This window comes from Triticum dicoccoides, chromosome 7B (assembly GCF_002162155.2).
Source record: "Triticum dicoccoides isolate Atlit2015 ecotype Zavitan chromosome 7B, WEW_v2.0, whole genome shotgun sequence".
Taxonomy (NCBI): domain Eukaryota; kingdom Viridiplantae; phylum Streptophyta; class Magnoliopsida; order Poales; family Poaceae; genus Triticum; species Triticum dicoccoides.
Genome location: NC_041393.1, coordinates 214,514,263 through 214,539,902, shown reverse-complemented (window position 1 = coordinate 214,539,902; position 25,640 = coordinate 214,514,263). Strand labels below are relative to the sequence as shown.

Sequence of the window (25,640 nt, the reverse complement as noted above, 5' to 3'; positions counted from 1 at the left end):
AAAAACAAAATATGAATTGGTTTTCAACAGTACTTAGAGTTGTCATTTGCTATATTATACTAACGGATCTTACCGAGGTTTCTGTTGAAGTTTTGTGTGGATGAAGTGTCTAATCGAGGAAGTTTCGATATGAGGAAAAGGAAGAGAGGCAAGAGCTCAAGCTTGAGGATGCCCGAGGCACCCCAAGTAAATATTCAAGGAGACTCAAGCATCTAAGCTTGGGGATGCCCCGGAAGGCATCCCCTCTTTCTTCAACAAGTATCGGTATGTTTTCGAATTCGTTTCGTTCATGCATTATGTGCAAGTCTTGGAGCGTCTTTTGCATTTAGTTTTCATTTTTCTTTTATGCACCATGCTGGTATGAGATAGTCCTTGGTTTTTTTATAGAGTGCTCATTACACTTCACTTAAATCTTTTGAGCATGGCTTTATAGAATGCTTCATGTGCTTCACTTATATTATTTGAAGTTTGGATTGCCTGTTTCTCTTCACATAGAAAACCGCCATTTGTAGAATGCTCTTTTGCCTCATTTATATTTGTTAGAGCGTGGGTATATCTTTTATAGAAAGAATTAAACTCTCTTGCTTCATTTATATCTATTTAGAGAGATGACAGGAATTGGTCATTCACATGCTTAGTCATAAAATCCTACATAAACTTGTAGATCACTGAATATGATATGTTTGATTCCTTGCAATAGTTTTGCGATATAAAGATGGTGATATTAGAGTCATGCTAGTGGGTGGTTGTGGATTGTAGAGACACTTGTGTTGAGGTTTGCAAGTCCCGTAGCACGCACGTATGGTAACCGTTGTGTGACAAATTTGAAGCATGGGGTGTTTCTTTGATTGTCTTCCTTATGAGTGGCAGTCGGGTACGAGCGATGGTCTTTTCCTACCAATCTATCCCCCTAGGGGCATGCGTAGTAGTACTTTGCTTCGAGGGCTAATAAACTTTTTCAATAAGTATATGAGTTCTTTATGACTAATGTGAGTCCATGGATTATACGCACTTTTACCTTTCCATCATTGCTAGCCTCTTCGGTACCATGCATTGCCCTTTCTCACCTCGAGAGTTGGTGCAAACTTCGCCGGTGCATCCAAACCCCGTGATATGATATGCTCTATCACACATAAGCCTCATTATATCTTCCTCAAAACAGCCACCATACCTACCTATCATGGCATTTCCATAGCCATTCCGAGATATATTGCCATGCAACTTCCATCATCATCATATACATGACTTGAGCATTTATTGTCATATTGCTTTGCATGATCGTAAGATAGCTAGCATGATGTTTTCATGGCTTGTCCGTTTTTTTATGTCATTGCTACGCTAGATCATTGCACATCCCGGTACACCGCTGGAAGCATTCATATATAGTCATATCTTTTTTCTAGTATCGAGTTGTAATATCGAGTTGTAAGTAAATAAAAGTGTGATGATCATCATTATAGAGCATTGCCCCATGAAAAAAAAGAAAAATAAAAAAATAAAAAAGGGGAAAGGCCAAAGAAGCCTAAATAAAAAAGGGGGCCAAAGAAGCCCACCGAAAGAAAAAAAAGAAAAAAAGAAAAAAAAGAAAAAAGAAAAGAAAAGGGGCAATGTTACTATCCTTTTTCCACAATTGTGCTTCAAAGTAGCACCATGTTCTTCATATAGAGAGTCTCTTATGTTGTCACTTTCATATACTAGTGGGAATTTTTTATTATAGAACTTGGCTTGTATATTCCAACTGCGGGCTTCCTCAAATGCCCTAGGTCTTCATGAGCAAGCAAGTTGGATGCACACCCACTTAGTTTTCAGTTTGAGCTTTCATACACTTATAGCTCTTAGTGCATCTGTTGCATGGCAATCCCTACTCCTCGCATTGACATCAATTGATGGGCATCTCCATAGCCCGTTGATTAGCCGCGTCGATGTGAGACTTTCTCCTTTTTTTGTCTTCTCCACATAACCTCCATCATTATATTCTATTCCACCTATAGTGCTATATCCATGGCTTGCGCTCATGTATTGCGTGATGGTTGAAAAAGTTGAAGCGCGTTAAAAAGTATGAACCAATTGCTCGACTCGTCATCGGGGTTGTGCATGATGGGAGCATTTTGTGTGACGAAAATGAAGCATGGCCAAACTATATGATTTTGCAGGGATAAGCTTGCTTTGGCCTTGTTGTTTTGAAAAGACATGATTGCTTTACTGGTACGCTCGAAGTATTATTGCTTTTTATGTCAAATGATAGACTATTGCTTTGAATCACTCGTGTCTTAATATTCATGCCATGATTAGACATATGATCAAGATTATGCTAGGTAGCATTCCACATCAAAAATTATCTTTTTTACCATTTACCTACTCGAGGACGAGCAGGAATTAAGCTTGGGGATGCTGATACGTCTCCGTCGTATCTATAATTTTTGATTGTTCCATGCCAATATTCTTCAACTTTCATATATTTTTGGCAACTTTTTATACTATTTTTGGGACTAACATATTGATCCAGTGCCCAGTGCCGGTTCCTGTCTGTTGCATGTTTTATGTTTCGCAGAAAACCAATATCAAACGGAATCCAAACGGGATAAAAACGGACGGAGAATTATTTTGGAATATTTGGGATTTTCCGGAGGAAGAATCAACGCGAAACTGTGTCCGGGTGGCCACGAGACAGGGGGTGCGCCCTCCCCCCTGGGCGCGCCCTGGACTCTCGTGGGACACCCGTAAGGCGGTTGACGCTCTTATTTTGCCGCAAGAAAGCTAATTTTATGAGAAAAATCTGGGCGAAAGATTCACCCCAATCGGAGTTATGGATCTCCACATATAAAGGAAACAGTGAAGGGGCAGAAATAGAGAACACAGAAACAGAGAGATAGATCCAATCTCAAAGGGGCTCTCGCCCCTCCCAAGCCATGGGAGCCAAGGACCAGAGGGGAAACCCTTCTCCCATTTAGGTAGAAGGTCAAGGAAGAAGAAGAATAAGGGGGGGGGGCTCTCTCCCCCTTGCTTCCGGTGGCGCCGGAGCGCTGCCGGGGGCCATCATCACCACCGCGATCTTCACCAACACTGCCGTCATCTTCACCAACATCTCCATCACCTTCCCCCTTCTATATTCAGCGGTCCACTCTCCCGCAACCCGCTGTACCCTCTACTTGACCATGGTGCTTTATGCTTCATATTATTTTCCAATGATGTGTTGCCATCCTATGATGTCTGAGTAGATTTTTGTTGTCCTATCGGTGATTGATGAATTGCTATGATTGGTTTGAGTTGCATGTTGTATTATTGGTGCTGTCCTATGGTGCCCTCCGTGTTGTGCAAGCGTGAGGGATTCCTGCTATAGGGTGTTGCAATGCGTTCATGATTCGCTTATAGTGGGTTGCATGAGTGACTGAAACACAAACCCGAGTAAGGGGATTGTTGCGTATGGGATAAAAGGGGACTTGATACTTTAATGCTATGGTTGGGTTTTACCTTAATGAATCTTTAGTAGTTGCGGATGCTTGCTAGAGTTCCAATCATAAGTGCATATGATCCAAGTAGATAAAGTATGTTAGCTTATGCCTCTCCCTCAAATAGAATTGCAATAGTGATTACCGGTCTAGTAACATAGTCAATTGCTTAGGGACAATTTCACAACTCCTACCACCACTTTTCCACACTCGTCATATTTACTTTATTTGCTTCTTTATCTAAACGGCCCCTAGTTTATATTTACGTGGTCTTTATTATCTTGCAAACCTTTCCTATCACAACTACAAAGTACTTCTAGTTTCATACTTGTTCTAGGTAAAGCGAACGTCAAGCGTGCGTAGAGTTGTATCGATGGTCGATAGAACTTGAGGGAATATTTTTTATTCTACCTTTAGCTCCTCGTTGGGTTCGATACTCTTACTTATCGAAAACTGTTGTGATCCCCTACACTTGTGGGTTATCAAACACTAACACTAAATGTCTCAAGACTAAAAGAATACCACACGAGTGTGGCACTACATTTGGTCACATTGGAGAAACCCGCATGGAAAATTCCATTATGATGGATTTTGAAGTCTTTTTGATTTTGAATCATCTGACACTTGCAACTTTCCTTCGAAAAGTGAAGTGACTAAAATACCGTTCACAGGCCATAAGGAACAAACAACAAACTTATTAGTGATCATACATTTGATGTGTGTAGTCCGATAAGTGTTGTTAGTGGTGGATTTATTTATCTTCAGAAATGACTCAAGTAGATATATGGATATTTACTTGATGAGACGTAAGTCTGGATCTTTTGAAATCATTCGAAAGGTTTTCAAAAATGAAGTAGAAGTTATTGTAACAAGAAGATTATGTTTCTGCAATTTGATTGCACAAAGGAATATTTGAGTTACATGTTTAGCGAATGTCTGATGAGTTGCGAAAGGTGTTTCATAACTTGCACCTCCCGGAACGCCACTGCAAGTGAAAAGTCCATGGAGATGTAGTCTAACCATTTATGACATGGTAAGGTCAAAGAAGACATAAATAAATTTGACATTATCCCTTCTAAAGTGATGCTTTAGAGACTGCGACTTTTACACTAAAAAGAGTTACATCGGGTCTGTTGAAATGAAGCCATGGTATGGTACGCCCAACCATGTTATATATTATCTTAACATTTGGAATATGGGGCTTGTGTAAAAGGTTACAAACCTATTCCAAATCAGACAAGTGCTACTTTGTAGGTTATCCAAATTATTGGGTTTCCCCCCACCACTATACAGAGGCAAAAAGTTTTGCCATAAAGAACGGTGTGATTTTGAAGAAAATTGTTCTTTCAAAAAGGTGAGTGAGATAATAGTGCAACTCGACGAGATAAACAATGTCTTCGTCATCAGATCAAAGGAAAGATACCTTGGAAGTAATTCCAGAGTTTCCTACTGCGACTGATACGGAAGTCTCTACAATAAAATGTCTGAACTTCGGTCGAACTTGCAGCTAAACCACGTAGGCAAGGCTCGTGCAAACCTCTCATGTGCGCAAACGGGATATTGTTGTTAGACAACATTATACCTACGATACACAAGGAAGTGTTGACGGGCCCTGACTCCGGAATGGGCTAAATGCCAATACAACCCGAGTTACTTTCCATATAAATGATTCAAGATTAAAACATTGATACACCTTTCAGAAGACTTAGAGTCTAACGAATATTTATGTAACTTAAAACTGATACGGATAAAAATGTTTTATCCATAAAGCTTGACTTGTTGAAATAACAAGTTCAAGAGTTGACTATGATGAGGTTGTTTTCATCGTAGTGATGCTTAAAGTCGGTTTGGGTTGAACTAGCAATTAATACATATTTCAATCATGAGATATGAAACATGGTTGACAATAGGATTTCCATTTGATGGAAATGAAACCAAGGACTTGCATGTGTTACAGTCCAAGGCATTTTGTCTATCCAGAGGATGCTAGTAAGGGTGCAAACTTCAGAGTTCCAGTGATGGACAAAAGAGAGCAAAATGGAGTTGGAATCTTCGTGCTTTGATGAAATGGTCAAAGGGGTTTGACTTCATCAATGGGTAACGAAGATGCTTGTAATTCAAGAAAGTAAGTGGGAGCGTAATAATATTTCTAAAATCCTTGTGTGCTTGACACATTGTTAATTGGAAATAAATTTCTTGACACGAATTAGGACTTCATTTGAAAATAGTTTTTTGATGAAGTGCTTAGGCTAAATAGCCTCAATATTAGGCATAATGATCTATGGAGATAGATTTACCTAATAGGGCTAAGCAATGAATACATATTGACAAGGTGCTAAAACCTTTTAGCATTTAAAACCGCCAAGGAGTGATTCTTGCCGGAGTCACATGGAAGAGTTTTTTGCAAGACTCGGTGTCCCAAAACACTGATGAGCAAAATACATGATGCAGATTCCACACACTTTTGTGTTTGGATTAATCATGTATTCCATGGCATGTAAAACAACCAGATATGTCTGATACTCCCAAGGTGTTGTGAGTATGGATACTAAAGTGATCAAAGTACTGATCGTGGGACAACAATGAAAGATGTCATTGAGTACTAGAGTAAGTACTGATGATATGTTTTCTCGCAAGCGGAGATCATGAAGAGTTCATTGTAAAATGTTACATCGATACAGTCTTCATCTTTTCTTCATGCGACTTTCGATTTAAGTTAAGGGTTTTGTGTAATACACAATATGGTGGCATAGTTAGTTGGAAATTGCTCCAAACAAGTTACTGTGGCGAATTCTATAACAGAGGCAGAGTATGTTGCCTCTTTAGAAGCGACAAACAAGATGTTGAATCATATAGTTCATTCAAGAACTTACGTATGGTTCCAAGAAGGCTTTGGTCAATGGGACACTATTGCAAATAGTTGCTCCATAGCTCAGTCTGAGGAATCAGGTTTCGACCAGTGATTCACATATATATAAAGCCAAGTCTGCACAAAATATGAATTTTGTGGAAGCGTGAAAACGCGAGGATATGCAGAGATACACACGGAGCTGAAGTCGTCAGTTCTGTTGGACATCAGGCTATACCACAAGCGAAGCATATTTACACCTGCGTGCCACAGGTGTGAAGTGCATTAGCATTAAACTAGATTATTGACTCTAGTGCAAGTGGGAGTCTGTAGGAGATATGCCCTAGAGGCAATAATAAATGCTATTATTTATCTCGATGTTCATAATTATGTTTATGTTCCATGCTATAACTGCTGTGGTTCCCGAGCCCGTATATCCATAAAGGCCCTGGGGAAAACCCATGTGCACGTGTGGAATAATAAATGGTAAAATGTATTCCTAGTCATGCCTCTAAGACTAGCTCAAGTGTTGCATGATGATTATGTTTTCCCAATCATGGGCATATCTATGCCAGCAACTTTGAGGGCACAATGTTAAGAGAACATTTGTGTTGAATCGACCCGGATTGATGTTATGCTATGAGATTCATTCATCATAAGTTAATGGTAAATAACATAGAGATGGTTAACGTTTGCATGATTCCTTAGACCATGAGAGTATCGAGTTTCTTCATGCTTGCTTCATGAACTTTGGGGTTTGTTAAACGTCATCCGTAAATGGTTGGCTATTACGGCGGCTTACGGGTTCATGGAAAAGTATGTCAAGTAACTTGATAGCTCAAGATTGGGATTTTCTCCTTCGAAGATGGAGAGATATTCTCGGGCCCTCTCGGTGTTACGGTATCCATCATCTCTGGCCAGACACAGTGTGATTTGATCACAGGGATGCCGGAACACGAAAATGAGAAAAGAGGACAAAACCAGTAACGAGGTAACTAGCATAGTGGACAAGTTGTTGATCCACGGGGATGCAAGTAAATCTCACCTCGGGTCTTTGTAACATATCACGAAGCAACAGGAATAGCACACGACAACTGGAGGTTCACTCGTATATTCATTCGTGTGGGTATAGGGGTCAATATGGGTGTCCACGGCTTCGATGTTGATCATTGATAGGAAATTGTTCTGGCCATGTCTATGCTTCACCGAACCTATAGGGTCACACGCTTAAGGGTCATCTATTTGCTGAATACTAGACAGGGAGTTTGAGAGAAATTTGCCAAAAAAGTTTCGGAGACAATGGAAGAGTTCCGGAGAGAGAATAGCGAAATAGTTTTGTAACACCAAAAAGTTGTTTCGAGATATACCGTTAAGTCAAATTAGTTTTGGGACACGCCTGATAATTCTTGGAGGGTGCCAGAATTATTCTGGAAACTTCTGGGAATTTTTGGGAATAAAAACCAAAAATGCTTCGGAGCTGCCAGTACCGCTTTGGTTGTTTTTCGCAGATGAAATTCACTAATCTGAAATTGTTTCAAAACGAATCCAAAATCATTTTAGTGGGTACTAGAATTATTCTAAGACCCACAGAAATATTTTCGGATTTAATGGTCGCGTAAAATTGTCTTCATGAATAGTGAAAACGCATTCTTGTTTGCTTTTCGCAGGTAAAAATCACTAAACTGAAATTGTTTCGGAATGCATTGAAAATTAGTTTAGTGGGTACTGGAAATGTTCTGAGCCCACATAAATATTTTCAGTTCGAACGGACGCTAAGAAATGTCATCATGAATAGTGAAAGTGCTTTTTTCTTGGCTTCTTGGAGAAGCCACCTTGAGGGCCTTTTGGTATTATCCCCTTGGCTTCTTGGAGAAGCCACCCTTGGGCTTGGCCTATAAATAGGGCTGGAGGGGGCTGCCTAAAGACAGACTCTTTCTCACATACAAGTACCATGCATGATCTGGCTTCTCTCTCCTTCCCAGCGAAATAGTTTCGTAGAGCCGAAAGGTTGTCTGGGATCCGGCAGGAACTAGTTCTGGACGGTGAAGCCCTGCCGGATAGATGACACCGTATGTGTGCAACTCTGTAGAGAGATCGTAGTTTCGGTCTTAGTTTGTGAGCCTCCTGAAGGGCTGTCCATTTGACCGTTCGAGTTTCGAAGGTCCTCCCGAAGGGCTGTCCGCGACACCGTCCGGGGGGATATTCGACCGTCTCCCGAGGGGCTGTTTGAGGAGCAGATGAGGGTATACAGCCTCGCGGTTGGGAGGTTGTAAATCCTAGCTGCGGGGATCTGCACCACCGATCGTCATTGACTCTACTTCCCGCTGCGCTACGAGTCGGTAACCAAAAAGATCAAACCTTGTATGCAGTCTCCATAGTGGTCCTGGGCTGGTGCGTAGGTTGGAATTTTTTTGTTTTATGATGCGTTACCCTACACATACAGCTCGCACGCTTCCCAGTGAGCCTGCGCATTGGAGGACAGCTTGCACGCCTCTCGGCCAGCCTGCGCACCGGACTGCGCTCACATTCTACAACCATAAAACCAAGACACGTGGCATCACGTGAATGGTTAACAGAACGCACATGTTTGAATCTACTATATCTAAATAGCTAGCCCCCACTTTTAGGAATTCTCTCGCTTCTCCATGAGCCACATCACCCAAATTAATTTAGCCCTTGGATATACTAGATCAGTGCTACGTCTTGAGCTTGCGTTGGTTTTCCTTGAAGAGGAAAGGGTGATGCAACAATAGTAGCATAAGTATTTCCCTCAGTTTTTGAGAACCAAGGTATCAATCCAGTAGGAGGCTCCTCAAAAGTCCCACGCACCTACACAAACAAACCAAGAACTCGCAACCAATGCAATAAAGGGGTTGTCAATCCCTTCACGGCCACTTGCAAAAGTGAGATCTGATAGAGATAGTATGATAAGATAAACATATTTTTGGTATTTTTATAATATAGATGCAAAAAGTAAAGATACAAATAAAAGTAGATTGAAAGCTTATATGATAAAAGATAGACCCAGGGCTCATAGGTTTCACTAGTGGCTTCTCTCAAGATAGTATAAGTATTACGGTGGGTGAACAAATTACTGTCAAGCAACTGATAGAAAAGCGAATAATTATGAGATTATCCAGGCATGATCATGTATATAGGCATCACGTACGTAACAAGTAGACCGACTCCTGCCTGCATCTACTACTATTACTCCACACATCGACCGCTATCCAGCATGCATCTAGAGTATTAAGTTCATAAGAACAGAGTAACGCATTAAGAAAGATGACATGATGTAGATGGATAAGCTCAAGCAATATGATATAAACCCCATCTTTTTATCCTCGATGGCAACAATACAATACGTGCCTTGCAACCCTTTCTGTCACTGGGTAAGGACACCGCAAGATTGAACCCAAAGCTAAGCACTTCTCCCATGGCAAGAAATATCAATCTAGTAGACCAAACCAAACTGATAATTTGAAGAGACTTGCAAAGATAACTCAATCATACATAAAAGAATTCAGAGAAGATTCAAATATTTCTCATAGATAAACTTGATCATAAACCCACAATTCATCGGATCTCGACAAACACACCGCAAAAAGAGTTTACATTGAATAGATCTCCACAAGAGAGGGGGAGAACATTGTATTGAGATCCAAAAAGAGAGAAGAAGCCATCTAGCTAATAACTATGGACCCGAAGGTCTGTGGTAAACTACTCACAACTCATCGGAGGGGCTATGGTGTTGATGTAGAAGCCCTCCATGGTCGATTCCCCCTCCGGCGGAGCGCCGGCAAAGGCTCCAAGATGGGATCTCGCGGATACAGAAGGTTACGGGGGTGGAAATTGTTTTTGTTGGCTCTCTGGATGTTTTCGGGGTACGTATGTATATATAGGAGGAAGAAGTACGTCGGTGGCCGCTCGAGGGGCCCAGGAGACAGGGGGCATGCCCAGGAGGGGTGGGCGCGCCCTCCTATCTCATGGCCGCCTCGATTGCTTCGTGACTTGCACTCCAAGTCCTTTGGATCGCGTTCGTTCCAAAAATCACGCTCCCGAAGGTTTCATTCCGTTTGGACTCCATTTGATATTCCTTTTCTTAGAAATACTGAAATAGGCAAAAAAATATAGCAATACGGGCTGGGCCTCCAGTTAGTAGGTTAGTCCCAAAAATGATTTAAATGTGTAAAATAAAGCCTATAAACATCCAAAATGGGTAATATAATAGCATGGAACAATCAAAAATTATAGATACGTTGGAGACGTATCAAGCATCCCCAAGCTTAATTCCTGCTCGTCCTCGAGTAGGTAAATGGTAAAAACAGAATTTTTGATGTGGAATGCTACCTAGCATAATTCTCAATGTAATTTTATTTATTGTGGCATGAATGTTCAGATCCAAATGATTCAAAATAAAAGTTCATATTGACAAAAGAAATAGTAATACTTCAAGCATACTAATCACAGCAATCATGTCTTCTCAAAATAACATGGCTAAAGAAAGTTCATCCCTACAAAATCATATAGTTAGGCTCTGCTTCATTTCGTCACACAAAGATGTTCCCAAATTCTACACCCCCGATGACAAGCCATGCAATTGTTTCATACTTAAATAATCTCAAACTTTTTCAACCTTCATGCAATACATGAGCGTGAGCCATGGATATAGCACTATGAGTGGAATAGAATATGATGATGGGGATTGTGTGGAGAAGACAAAAAAGGAGAAAGTCTCATATTGACGAGGATAATCAACAGGCTATGGAGATGCCCATCAATTGATGTCAACATGAGGAGTAGGGATTTCCATGCAACAGATGCACTAGACCTATAAGTGAATGCTCAACAAAAGAAAACTAGTGGGTGTGCATCCAACTTGCTTGCTCACGAAGACCTAGGGCATTTGAGGAAGCCCATCGTAGGAATATACAAGCCAAGTTCTATAATGAAAATTCCCACTAGTATATGAAAGTGACAACATATGAGACTCACTATATGAAAAACATGGTGCTACTTTGAAGCACAATAAATGAGACTCGCTATATGAAGGAGATGGTGCTACTTTGAAGCACAAGTGTGGAAAAAGAGATAGTAACATTGCCCCTTTTTATTTATTTTCTTTTTCTTTTTTTTCTTTTTTCTTTTCTTTTTTTGGGGCCTTTTTTGGCCTTTCCCTTTTTTTATTTTTGGGCAATGCTCTAATAATGATGATCATCACACTTTTATTGATTACAACATATGAATTACAACTCGAAACTAGAACAAGGCATGACTCTATATGAATGCCTCCGGCGGTGTATCGGGATGGTGCAATGAATCAAGAGTGACATGCATGAAAAATTATGCATGGTGGCTTTGCCACAAATACGATGTCAACTACATGATCATGCAATGGCAATATGACAAAAGTAATGTATGTCATGATGATGATGAACAGAACGGTGGAAAGTTGCATGGCAATATATCTCGAAATGGCTATGGAAATGCCATAATAGGTAGGTATGGTGGCTGTTTTGAGGAAGATATAAGGAGATTTATGGGTGATAGAGCGTATCATATCATGGGGTTTGGATGCACCGACGAAGCTTGCACCAACTCTCAAGGTGAGAAAGGGCAATGCATGGTACCGAAGGGGCTAGCAATGGTGGAAAGGTAAAAGTGCGTATAATCCATGAACTCAACATTAGTCATAAGAACTCATATACTTATTGCAAAAATTTAGAAGTCATCAAAAATCAAGCACTACGCGCATGCTCCTAGAGGGATAGATTGGTAGGAAAAGACCATCGCCCGTCCCCGACCACCACTCATGAGGATGCACAAGCCAGGTACACTTCATGTTTCAAATTTGTTACACAACTTTAACATACGTGCATGCTATGGGACTTGCTAACTTCAACACAAGCATTCTTTAAATTCATAATCACCCAACTAGCATGACTTTAATATCACTACCGCCATATCTCAAAACAATTATCAAGTATCAAATTGATCATAGCATCCAATTCACTTCCTATGATAGTTTTTATTATACCCAACTTGGATGCCTACCATTCTAGGACCAATTTATAACCATATAAAATACCATGCTGTTCTAAGAGACTCTCAAAATAATATAAGTGAAGCATGAGAGACTAGCAATTTCTACAAAATTAAGCCACCGCCGTGCTCTAAAAGATATAAGTGAAGCACTAGAGCACAAACTATCTAGCTCAAAAGATATCTAGCTCAAAAGATATAAGTGAAGCACATAGCATATTCTAATAAATTCTAATCAAGTAGGATTCTCCCAAAAGGTGTGTACAGCAAGGATTATTGTGGAAAACTTAAAAGCAAATACTAATATCATACACGATGCTCCAAGCAAAACACATATCATGTGGTGAATAAAAATATAGCTCCAAGTAAAGTTACCAATGAACGAAGACGAAAGAGGGGATGCCTTCCGGGGGCATCCTCAAGCTTAGGCTTTTGGCTATTCTTGAATATCTTGGGGTGCCTTGGGCATCCCCAAGCTTAGGATTTTTCCACTCCTTATTCCATAGTCCATCAAAGCTTACCCAAAACTTGAAAACTTCACAACACAAAACTCAACAGAAAATCTCATAAGCTCCGTTAGTGAAAGAAAACAAAACCACCACATAATGTACTGTAATGAAATTATTATTTATTTATATTGGTGTTAAACCTAATGTATTCCAAGTTCTCTATGGTTCATACCACTTAATACTAGCCATAGATGCATCAAAATAAGCAAACAACAGACGAAAAACAGAATCTGTCAAAAACAGAACAGCCTGTAGAAATCTGTAACTAACGCAAACTTATGGAACTCTAAAATTCCTACAAAAATATGAAGTCTTGGAAAATTTGTTTATTTATCAGCATCAAAAAGAATCAATGCAAAAGCACGTTTCTGTGATTTATTGAATTTTTTTCTCGTGAGTGCAAAGTTTCTGTTTTTCAGCAGAATCAAATCAACTATCACCGTAGGTTATCCTATAGGTTCTACTTGGCACAAACACTAATTAAAACATAAAAATACATCTAAACAGAAGGTAGATGAAAATTTTTATTGAATAACAGCAAGTAAAAATATAGGGTTGACTCCCAACAAGCGCTTTTCTTTAAAGCCTTTTTAGCTAGGCACTGAGATTTCAATGATGCTGACATGATAGACAAGAATTGAAGCATAAAGAGAGCATCATGAAACACATGTCAAACACATCTAAGTATAACATACTTCCTATGCATAGGCATATTATAAGCAAACAAATTTGCAAGGCAAGCAAACACTAGCATATGCAAGGAAGAAGAAAGAGACGATATCTATCTCAACATGACGAGAGGTAATTTAGTAACATGAAATTTTCTACAACCATATTTTCCTCTCTCATAATAATTACATGTGGGATCATAATAAAATTCAACAAAATAGCTATCACATAACATATTCTCAACACGATCCACATGCATGCAAAGTTGACACTCTTCCAAAATGGTGGAATTAACAAACCCACTTTTATCAAAAACTTCATAAGATTGAACATACTCCAAATATGTGGGATCTAAAGTTGATACTCTTCCAAACCCACTTTCAATATTATTGCAAAAACTAATATCAATCTCATATTCATCATGGGGCTTAAATAAAATTTCAAGATTATAAGAAGAATTACCCCAATCATGATCATTGCAACAAGTAGTAGACATAGCAAAACTAGCATCCCCAAGCTTAGGGTTTGCATATTATTAGCATAATTGACATCAAGAGAATTTATAGTAAAATCATTGCAATCATGCTTTTTATTCAAGGAGCTATCGTGAATCTCTTCATAAATTTCTTCATCACAATTTTCAGATTCACGAATTTCAAGCAAAACTTCATAAAGATAATCTAGTGCACAAAATTTACTAGCAATTGGTTCATCATAATTGGATCTCTTAAAAAGATTAGCAAGCGGATGAGGATCCATAGATCTTAGGTTCTCTGTTTAGATATAAATAAGCAACTATTCCAACCAAACAAGCAAACGAGCCAAGTAAGACATCAGAGCAAATGAAAAGACGCATAGAAGAAGGGCGAATAAAATGGCAAGGGTGAAGTGGGGGAGAGGAAAACGAGAGGCAAATGGCAAATAATATAAATGCGAGGGAGATGAGTTTATGATGGGTACTTGGTATGTCTTGACTTGAGCGAAGACCTCCCCGGCAACGCCGCCAGAAATCCTTCTTGCTACGTCTTGAGCTTGCGTTGGTTTTCCTTGAAGAGGAAAGGGTGATGCAGCAATAGTAGCATAAGTATTTCCCTCAGTTTTTGAGAACCAAGGTATCAATCCAGTAGGAGGCTCCTCAAAAGTCCCACACACCTACACAAACAAACAAAGAACTCGCAACCAACACAATAAAGGGGTTGTCAATCCCTTCACGGCCACTTGCGAAAGTGAGATCTGATAGAGATAGTATGATAAGATAAATATATTTTTGGTATTTTTATAATATAGATGCAAAAAGTAAAGATACAAATAAAAGTAGATTGAAAGCTTATATGATAAAAGATAGACCCGGGGGCCATATGTTTCATTAGTGGCTTCTCTCAAGATAGCATAAGTATTACGGTGGGTGAACAAATTACTGTCGAGCAATTGATAGAAAATCGAATAATTATGAGATTATCTAGGCATGATCATGTATATAGGCATCACGTCCGTAACAAGTAGACCAACTCTCGTCTGCATCTACTACTATTACTCCACACATCGACCGCTATCCAGCATGCATCTAGAGTATTAAGTTCATAAGAACAGAGTAACGCATTAAGAAAGATGACATGATGTAGAGGGATAAACTCAAGCAATATGATATAAACCCCATCTTTTTATCCTCGATGGCAACAATACAATACGTGCCTTGCAACCCTTTTTGTCACTGGGTAAGGACACCGCAAGATTGAACCCAAAGCTAAGCACTTCTCCCATGGCAAGAAAGATCAATCTATTAGGCCAAACCAAACTGATAATTCGAAGAGACTTGCAAATATAACTCAATCATACATAAAAGAATTCAGAGAAGATTCAAATATTTCTCATAGATAAACTTGATCATAAACCCACAACTCATCGGATCTCGACAAACACATCGCAAAAAGAGTTTACATTGAATAGATCTCCACAAGAGAGGGGGAGAACATTGTATTGAGATCCAAAAAGAGAGAATAAGCCATCTAGCTAATAACTATGGACCTGAAGGTCTGTGGTAAACTACTCACAACTCATCGGAGGGGCTATGATGTTGACGTAGAAGCCCTCCGTGGTCGATTCCCCGTCCGACAGAGCGCCAGCGAAGGCTCCAAGATGGGATCTCGCGGATATAGAAGCTTACGGCGGTGGAAATTGTTTTTGTTGGCTCTCTGGATGTTTTCGGGGTACGTAGGTATATATAGGAGGAAGAAGTACGTCAGTGGCCGCTCGAGGGGCCCAGGAGACAAGGGGCGCGCCAAGGAGGGATGGGCGCACCCTCCTATCTCCTGGCCGCCTCGACTACTTCTTGACTTGCACTCCAAGTCCTCTGGATCACGTTCGTTCCAAAATTCACGCTCCCAAAGGTTTCATTCTGTTTGGACTCCGTTTGATATTTCTTTTGTTCGAAATACTGAAATAGACAAAAAAAACAGCAATACCGGTTGGGCCTCCGGTTAGTAGGTTAGTCCCAAAAATGATATAAATGTGTAAAATAAAGCCCATAAACATCCAAAAGGCGTAATATAACAGCATGGAACAATCAAAAATTATAGATACGTTGGAGACGTATGAATCAGTCAATAATATCCATCTGAGCTACACAATAAGAGATGCTGCACTAACCATATGTGGTAACTGACGCATGCATGCAAATGCTCGCAGTAACTACCCCCTACGAGTGTGTTAATCAAGATAATAAATTGACGCATGCATGCAGCTTTTAGCGTCATACTTATAGTGCTCTATATGGAAGAAAAGTTAGTCGTGCATGCATATTTTATGTTGTTTTCATCTAACTTTGAACATATATATAATTGTACAGACAATAGCTAGATGATTAATTCTGCACAATTTTTATTTCATACAAAATCCCGCCGTAACGCGCGGGGCATCATCTAGTTATACAAACATTTGAGATATTAAAGTGGTACCTATTTTTTCAAAATGCCTTTGTTGGCTGTCATTATTCGAGTGCGCCTTCTCTCAAAATGGACATGAAAAATGCCACAGCATGTCGGGTGCCATTCCATGATAGCATGCCAAGTTTCATTAATTTCACACGAGTTTTGGATTTACCAGAATTTAAAACCCAGGCATCTCAATGTTTTGCTGGCAATCAATGGTGCCCTGGTGTTTGAAATTCATTCCTATTTCTTGCATGGGACCTAAGCATGCACCCAAGGACACATATTTGATTTTTCAACAAATTTATATGCACTTGAGCATGTGCATGTGGTTCAAATTTGAATTATGCACATAAATGCATTGAAAACTCAGTTAGTGCATAAAAATGTCCAAACGAACCCCGAAAAATCCCAAAAATTGACACAACACTCTTGTTGTTCTATGTTGACACGAGAATTTCTTTGAAAACAATAAGAGGCAATGGATATTGTTTCGTCCCCAAAGGTGGGACATTCCCTATAGAAACCATCATGCTTGTTGTGAGAAGCTCTGGTTTGTGAGAAGCATATATACCGAACCTGCCCCAAATGGGACAATTTTTTACCACGGCATGTTGATGTCGCTCCATGATAGCATGCCAAGTTTCATGAATTTCAGACGAGTTTTGAATTTACTAGAATTTGAAAACCAGGCATCTCAACATTTTGCCGGCAATCAACAATGCCCTGGTGTTTGAATTTCATTCCCATCTCTTGCATGGGACCTAGAAATTCACCCAAGGACACAGACTAGATTGTCAACCAACTTTAGTGCATTGTAGTATGTGCTTGTAGTTCAAATTTGTATTATGCACATAAAATGCCTAGAAAACAAAGTTAATGCATAAAAATATCCAAACAAACCCCGAAAAATCACAAAACTTGACACAGCACTCCTGTTGTTCTATGTTGACACTAGATTTTTTTTGAAAGCAATAAGATGCAATGGATACCGTTTCGTCCCCAAAGGCGGACGTTCCCTATCGAAAACCATCATGCTTGTTATGAGAAGCTCTGGTTTGTGAGAAGCTTATACCCGAACCTGCCCCAAATGGGACAATTTTTTACCACGATATGTTGATGCCGCTCCATGATAGCATGCCAAGTTTCATGAATTTCAGACAAGTTTTGGATTTACTAGAATTTAAAAACCAAGTATCTCAACGTTTTGCCGGCAACCAACAATGCCCTGGTGTTTGAATTTCATTCCCGTCTCTTGCATGGGACCTAAGCATGCACCCAGGGACACACATGTGATTTTTCAACCAACTTTGGTGCATTGGAGCATGTGCTTGTAGTTCAAATTTGAATTATGCACATAAAATGCCTAGAAAACCCAGTTAATGCATACAAATGTCCAGACGAACCCCAAAAAATCACAAAATTTAACACAACACTCATGTTGTTCTATGTTGTCACTAGAAAAAAATTGAAATCAAGAAGAGGCAACGGATATCGTTTTGTCCAGAAAGGTGAAACGTTCCCTACCGTAACCATGAGGCTTGTTGTCAAAAGCTCTAGTTTTTGAGAAGCTTATATACCCCAACCTGCCCCAAATGGGACAATATTTTTACCACTGCATGTTGATGCCATTCCATGCTAGCATGTCAAGGTTCATAAATTTCAAACGCGTTTTTGATTTACTAGAACTTAAAAACCAAGTACCTCAATGTTAGCAGCCGATAGCACATTTATGCATATAATATTTTTAGCCTTTTTGCGTCACAAATTAAACATATGATCACAGTAATCACTCATAAAGTATTCATTCCTACAGAAATATTCCTATTATGATATTTTTACAACACTTATTCATTTTTTGCAGGACTGGTATGTTTAGGCACCCAAATTTCGTCGAAAGTGCTTTCAACACAAAAGCGGGGATCAACTTGGAGAAGAGTTCAGTTCTGAAGGGGAAAAAATGAAAAGAACCAGAGGAGGCGTCTGGTGGCACACATGAGAGGAGCTGGGGTCTGGCCCGACACACCAGACGTGGTGTCTGATCCCACGCGCGACTAAACTACCAAGTAGGGGAGTGGGGGTCGAAGGAAAAACAACCAAGGGGAAGATAAGGGGACCGCCCAGATCCTCGACCGGATAGCGGGGCGCCGGTCTTGCCGGTACTCCACCGGGAGGCCTCTCCTCCCTGATGGCGTGCTCATCTCCAACGCCGACCTGCTACACTTCCTCGTCACCAACCTCAAGAAACGTCCCAACTACTCCTCTCCAACGTTTGCTGCTACGACCTCCCTGACCGACGACCTCTGCTGATCTTCTCCAACTCCGACGACCACCGCTGCGACATCTCCTCCACATCAACAGCGGGGCATCGAGCTCCTGGTGGTGCTCTGCTCTGGGTGGCTGGCTGACCTTCCGCTAAGGCCACCACGGTTCCTCCCCAAGGCTAGGTCCTCCACTGTCTATCTTCGTCCTTGCTGTTCCTCTTCTTCGACTGCAACATCTACGACCTCAAATTGACGATCATCACGACCCATAGGCTCTGAACCTCTCTCTTCTCTTGTTTCAGTTCTCTGGATATATGTACTGTTGGGTCTGAAATTTACTTTGCTACCTGTGTACCTTTGCTGAATTCCCCATGTATCCTTGCTGAATTGTTGTGACCCTTTGCTGGATACTGAGTTAGTAGTTATTTTGTCACTTGTCTGTTGCATGGGGTGTGTGTGATGGCTGAATCGTCTTCCATGTGCTTACTTGGCTGTTTGTTTACAAGAAAATCACCATAAAAAGACATTCCTATTTATGAACCCTTTGCCTTTGCTGCATATTATTTGTTTTGCTTTGATCCAGTGACTATTTGTTACCTTGATTTTTGATTAGTCTGATAAGTTGTTTCTAGTTCTATTAAAACCAAATATTCTGCTGCCCTGGATGTTTCGAATGCGTGCTTCGAAGTTCTAGATCCCTGTGGAGAACCGACATTCTAAATCACTATATCTACCTTTGATCAATTTGGCGCCATTGCCGGGGATCTAAATTTCATTAGCACATTAGTAGAAGCAGATCAAGATTTATTTTAGATCGATTCTGTAGTATTGCTGGCAACTAACCATTTTCTAACATTGGCTGCAGTTTTGAGAAAAACTAGCATGTGTCAATTTCAGGAACTTTACAGGAAATTATCTTATGTTACAATCTGGAGAAAGTTCACTAGAGCCATTTGATCAAGAAATTGAAAGGACTTTATTGAGAATAAGAAGAGAGAATCAAACACAGTTTCAAGTTGCTGAAATTTTGCAAGATCAAGAAGGAGAAAAGATGCCTGATCCAGTGCCTTTGCTCAGGGACTTGTGGGTCCCAAGAGATCATGGGATACCAGGAGAAATGGTGCAACCAATTATTCAGGAATTTTTTTTGAATTGAAGCCAGCCCTGATTAACATGGTACAACAGTCCAGATTTGGTGGAACAGCTTTAGAAGACCCACATGAGCATATAAGGACTTTCTTGGAGTATTGTAACACCCTCAAGCAAAATGGAGTTTCACCGAGTGCTATCAGATTATCACTATTTCCATTTCCCTTGAGAGATGGAGCAAGAGTATGGCTTCACTCATTGCCTGAACATCTGAAGAATACTTGGGAGACTTTATTGCAAACATTTCTTGAGAGATACTTTCCACCAACAAAAGCTGTTGAATACATGGACAAGTTAACAAGGTTCACTCAATATGATGGAGAAAGTTTGTACGATGCATGGCAAAGATTCAACTCTTTAATAAGAATTTGTCCTCATCATGGTTTGGAAAGATGGCTGGTGTTACAAACCTTTTTACAGAGGACTGACTACTCAGACCAGAGCTTTTATTGATTCTGCCGCTGGAGGAGGAATCATGAACAAAACTCTTGATGAAGCATTTGCATTGATTGAAAGTATGGCATCTCAGCATTTCCAATGGTCGAGTGAAAGAGAAATAGCACCACCGCATCCTGGTGTGTACAATGTGTCTGCAAATGATAGCATGGCGGCTCAGATTGACATATTGAACAAGATGGACAGTATCATGTCAAATTGTATCGTACATCTGGAGCTTCAGTAAGCGTGCCTCAAATGTGTGATATATGTGTCCAAGTAGGTCATCCTTCAACAGAATGTACCTTCTACTCAGCAATCAGATCTTCGGTTTCAGAAGTAAGTTCTGCCCAAAGTCAAGGTCCATTCTGAACAGCTACAATCCTTCTTTGAGGAACCATCCAAACTTGTCGTACAAGAACAATCAGTCATATGCAAGTGGATCGACAGTACAAGGAAATCGACCACCAAATCATCCAACTCAATTTCAAGTGCCAAGGCAGAATGAACAACAAAATGTTCAGTCAAATGGAATGGAGGAAATCATGAAGATGCAGTTGGAATTGATGAACAAGATGACAAATGAAGTTAATGGCTTAAAAGATTCTGTTAAGATGCTTATGAGCAAAATGGATAGTATTGTGGGAGAAAATGAAGCAAGGCTGCCTGCTCAACCAATTCCAAACCCAAAAGCTCACTGTGGGGCAATATCTTCAATTGATGCAGTGACTACAAGGAGTGGAGTTATGTCAGGACCATTACTTCCTATTCCAAAGACATATGTGCCTCCTGCTATGAGACCAAGTTCATCCGGAACTCCACCTTCAACATCATCAGAGAAACTAAAGGAGAAAGAAGTTGATAACCGAATTGAAACTAAAGTCGAATTTCCTGGTTTTCAAACAAGAGCTAAGCCTTTGCTAGAGGAAGCAATAACAACCAACAACATTCCCTTTCATGAGAGGTTCAACAAACCCAAAGATGACAGGCAATTTGCCAAATTTTTGGAAACTATGAAAGGAGTTCAGATTACCATTCCTATTCTTGAAGCTGTCTTGCATGTTCCAATGTATGCCAAATATTTCAAGGAATTACTAACAAAGAAAAGAAGCATGTCTGAGCCAGAAGTAGTGACTCTATCAAAGGAATGAAGTGCAATAATTCAGAATTCCATGCGTGAAAAATGGGATGATCCAGGAAGCTTTTGTGTACCATGTGTGGTTGGAAACAAAACTTAAAGTGCTCTATGTTACCACATTCAGTTAGCAAAAGGATGTTCTTGGGAGAATTAAATCCAACAGCCATAACTCTTCAATTAGCCGACAGAACATATAGGAAACCTGTTGGAATTCTTGAGGGTGTTCCAATCAAAGTTGGGAAGTTTGCTTATCCGGTTGACTTTGTAGTGCTAGATATGGAGGACAAGAGTGAGGCTATGATTCTTGGAAGACCATTTTTAGCCATAGTTGGTGCACTTATTGATGTCCAAGAAGCTAAATTGAGCCTGAGGTTTGGGAATGAAAAGGTGGATTTTGACATGAAGCATGCAACACATGTTCCGCAAAGAGAAGAACACTGCTATAGAATTGATACACTATAGAAATGTGTGGAAGAAGGTTATGAAGAGAGCTATGGAAGTAATTGTTGTGAAGTAGTTGAGGAGGATAATAGTGAAATCAAATACTCCCTCCGTCCGAAAATACTTGTCATCAAAATGGACAAAAAGGAATGTATCTAGAACTAAAATATATCTAGATACATCCTCTTTTATTCATTTTGATGCAAGTATATTTGGACGGAGGGAGTATGAGGAAATCAGACCTGTGAGCATGTTGGAAAGCAGTGCAAGGCCATTAGAGAAGATGCAACCAAGGCAAATAGAAATGAAACAACTTCCAGAAAGTTTGAAGTGTGTATTCTTAGACAATGAAAACCAATGGCCAATTACCTTAAACGGTGAGTTGACGGAAATGCAAATAAAAGGGCTTCAAGCAGTTTTGCAAAAGTACAAGGATGTTATTGGCTATTAGATTGATGATATGAAAGGGATAAATCTTGCTGTGTTCTCTCATAAGGATTTACTTGAAAGAAAGCAGTGTACCAATTAGAGAAAGTCAAAGAAGGTTAAATCCCCATTTGCAAGAGGTTGTTAAAAAGGAGATTCTTAAATTGCTCTCTGCTGATATCATATACCCAATTTTGGACAGTGAGTGGGTGAGCCCCATTCACATGGTGCCCAAAAAAGGAGGAATAACTGTCATTGAAAACGAACAAGGGAAAACATTCCTAGTAGGATTGTCACAGGGTGGAGAATGGTCAATGATTTCAGAAAGTTAAATGAAGTAACGAGGAAGGACCATTTTCCTTTACCTTTTATTGACCAAATGCTTGAAAGGCTTGCTGGTCATGAATATTTCTGCTTCTTAGATGGGTATTCAGGATTCTTGCAAATCCCAATTCACCCGGATGATCAAGATAAAACAACTTTCACTTGCCCGTACGGAACATTTGCTTACAAAAGACTAGCCTATGGACTTTGTAATGCACCCCCAACATTTCAAAGGTTTATGCTCTCTATATTATCTTATATGATAGGAATCAAAGTGGAGGTGTTCGTAGATGATATTACATTCGTTGGAAAAGGTTACGAGGATTGCTTGAATAATCTGGCAGCAATTCTTCAGAGGTGTTCAGAACACAATCTAGTCCTAAACTGGGAGAAGTGTCAGTTTCTTGTAAAGGAAGGAATTATTTTGGGACATTTGGTATCTGAAAGAGGAATTAAGGTTGATCAAGCAAAAGTTGAAGTAATATCAAAACTTCCACCGCCTGTAAATGTGAAGGGAGTGAGGAGCTTTTTGGGACATGTTGGGTTCTATAGAAGATTCATAAAGGATTTCTCCAAGATAGCCAAATCCCTCACTAATCTCCTAAACAATGATGTTAAGTTCAACTTTGATGCAGAATGTGAAAAATCCTTCAACTTGCTCAAGGAAGCATTGGTCACTGCTCCAGTAGTGCAACCCCCTGACTGGGAATTACCATTTGAGATAATGTGTGATGCAAGTGACTTTGCTGTAGGTGCAGTACTTGGACAAAGAAAAGGAAAAGATTTGCATGTAATGTACTATGCTAGCAAAACACTTGATGGTGCTAAAGCTAATTACACAACCACCGAAAAGGGGTTGTTGGCAGTAGTGTATGCCTTTGACAAATTCATGCAATATCTTGTGGGGTCTCATTGTGTAGTTTACATAGACCACGCTGCAATCAGATATCTACTCATCAAGAAAGAAGACAAGCCAAGGTTAATTAGATGGATACTCTTGCTTCAAGAATTTGATGTGGAAATCAAGGACAAGAAAGGATGTAACAATGTTGTGGCAGATCACTTGTCGAGATTGCAAAACAATGCAGTAGACTCCTTACCTATAAATGATGTTTTACCAGGGAGCAATCTTATGGAAGTGACTAGTATACAAAACTATACATCATGGTACGCAGATATAGTTAATTATCTAGTCTGTAACAAAGTTCCTACAGATTTTTGGTATCAAAAGAAGAAGAAATTCTTATCAGATATGAAGCACTTCTTTTGGGATGAACCTTACTTATTCAAACATTGTGCTGATGGTATTGTTCGAAGATGCTTGCTGGAAGGTGAAACTAAAAGTGTGATCTATCATTGCCATTCATCCCCTTATGGAGGTCATGCAAGTACTAGGAAACTCAAGCGAAAATTTTGCAAGCGGGATTTTACTGGCCAACTTTATTCAAGGATGTACATTCCTATATTGAAGCTTGTGATCCTTGTCAGAGAACTGGAAAGATTTGAAAAGGGCAAGAGATGCCTCAAAAAGGAATTCTTGAAGTAGAGCTCTTTGATGTATGGGGAATTGATTATGTTGGACCCTTGCCATCATCAAAAGGGTACAAATACATATTGGTGGCAGTGGACTATGTGTCAAAATGGGTTGAGGCTGTACCAACCGTCAATGCTGATTCCAAGTCAGTTTGCAATTTATTCAAGCAAGTGATCTTTCCAAGATTTGGTGTGCCACAGATTGTTATCAGTGATGGAGGAACACATTTCAACAACTCCCAACTAGAATCTCTCTTAGCAAAATATGGAGTTCATAATCACAGAATTACAACTCCTTACCACCCACAAGCAAATGGACAAGTGGAGTTGTCTAATAGAGAAATAAAGGCTATCCTCGAGAAGGTAGTATCAAAGTCAAGGTCTGACTGGGTACTAAAATTACCAGACACACCATGGGCATATATGACAGCCTATAAAACACCAATTGGAATGTCACCATTCAGGTTAATATGTGGAAAACATGCCATGTACCCGTTGAACTTGAAAACAAAGCTCAATGGGTACTAATGAAACTCAATATGGACCTTGATGCAGTAGGAAAATACAGATAACTTCAACTCTGTGAAATGGAAGAACTGAGAGCTGACTCTTACGAGAGTGCAAGAATCTACAAAGAAAAGACCAAGATCTGGCATGACAATCATATATTGAGGAAAGAATTTCATCTTGGACAGTTGGTATTGGTCTACGATACTAGTTTCATTTATTTCCTGGTAAATTCAAGTCAAGATGGTATGGCCCTTGCAAGGTGAAGAAGATTATGAAAAGTGGTGCTATCCAAGTGCAAAGTACTTCTAGAGGTCTCTTCCTTGTAAATGGTCAAAGACTGAAGCCCTACATCCCTGGAGACCCAATTCTGATTTCTGAAGATGAGAATGCAAGCGAAGATCAAGACCCAGAGGAGGAAATTCAAGAAGGCGAGGGGACCCAGGAGGTGGTGTCAATCCCTGCAGGACCTGACCCCACTGAAGAGACATGGTCGAGCTAAAGACCTAAAACAAGCACTTTTCACGAGGCAACCTGAATCTTTAATAAGTTCTTTTCTTTATTTAGTTTTCATAGAAAACTTTTTATGTGTTTATGTCTTTTTTCAACAAATAAAGGCAAGGGGAGCACAAACAGGGAACACAAACAGAGAAGAGTGGAGAGAAGAAACTAGGAGAGAAGAGTATACAAATACTAGGTGATTCTGTTCCACTTGAAGCAACCTTTAGAAAATTCAGTACGAGAACTGGCATTTAATTGCATTGAAACTCTTTTTGCATTGTGACACCTTACTCTTCACTGCAAAGTAGGATTCACCCCAAGAAGGTTGTTGATTCTCTTAATACTAAAACTATGCAGCTGTATTCTTCTTATGGTAAATTGTGATAATGAATACTTTATACCTCCATGTAAATGTTCAATGGGAATGCCTTGAGTCTAAGTGAAACCTACTGATGAATTGATGTGATGTGTCTGACTG

General features: G+C 39.8%; 1 non-coding gene and 1 pseudogene across 1 annotated transcript; one reads left to right on the top strand and one right to left on the bottom strand.

Annotated features, from left to right (window-relative positions):
• Window positions 1–20,136: 20,136 nt before the first annotated feature.
• On the bottom strand, window positions 20,137–20,243 carry LOC119342345. Its single transcript, XR_005165545.1, has one exon. It is a non-coding gene; the product is annotated as a small nucleolar RNA R71 (small nucleolar RNA).
• Window positions 20,244–21,538: 1,295 nt separating this feature from the next.
• Window positions 21,539–25,163, top strand: LOC119338828 (annotated as a pseudogene).
• Window positions 25,164–25,640: the final 477 nt, after the last annotated feature.